At 41.7% G+C, this 645-nt stretch overlaps 1 protein-coding gene across 1 annotated transcript in view; it reads left to right on the plus strand.

Annotated features, from left to right (window-relative positions):
• Positions 1 to 645, plus strand: part of LOC119587058 (glycerophosphocholine cholinephosphodiesterase ENPP6-like) — a gene marked incomplete in the record, with an annotated part of 24,354 nt that overhangs the window by 11,949 nt on the left and 11,760 nt on the right.

The raw sequence follows: 645 nt of genomic DNA on the forward strand, positions 1-645 counted from the left end.
TAGAAGCCCTATCCATAAAGCGAAGATTGATCAGGAATGGTTTGAGGATCACTCTTGCATCACTGTGACGAACTGGCCACCCAGATCGCCAGACCTAAACTCCTTGACCTGTATGACCAGAGGATGGGATGGTATGATGACCGGAACCAGAGAGCGCTGTTCAACAAAGTTCAAGGAACATGGGAAATCCTACGTGGGCAAAGCATCACCCAGTGTCTTGTCGAAGCAATGCTAAGGGGGCTTGGACAGGTTATACTATGCAAGGGTGGATACAGAAAGCACTCATGGTTTGGCGTCTGGTGTAATAGGTAGGAAGATGTCGAAAATTAATTAGGAATTACGGTTACAATGGGCTGATTGTTCTTTTTTTGTATATCCCAGTCCATAGCTGCTATAGCTAAACACATTCATATTTATGATAGGAGGTGGTTCTTTTACAAATCTGTTTGTTGCATCGAGTGTTATGTTGTTCTGTCTGCCTGTGGATCTGCACTGTGATATGTAGGGGTCACGAACATCTCAATTTTCAGTAGACAAGACAGCGAGTATACATTCGTGAGATTTACGTCGATTAGACAGTCCAAATATTGTTTCTATTGATTGTGTAAAAGTAAAATTACACCATATTAATTTTCCTGCAAATTA

This window comes from Penaeus monodon, chromosome 22, assembly GCF_015228065.2.
Source record: "Penaeus monodon isolate SGIC_2016 chromosome 22, NSTDA_Pmon_1, whole genome shotgun sequence".
In the NCBI taxonomy this organism is placed as follows: Eukaryota; Metazoa; Arthropoda; class Malacostraca; order Decapoda; family Penaeidae; genus Penaeus; species Penaeus monodon.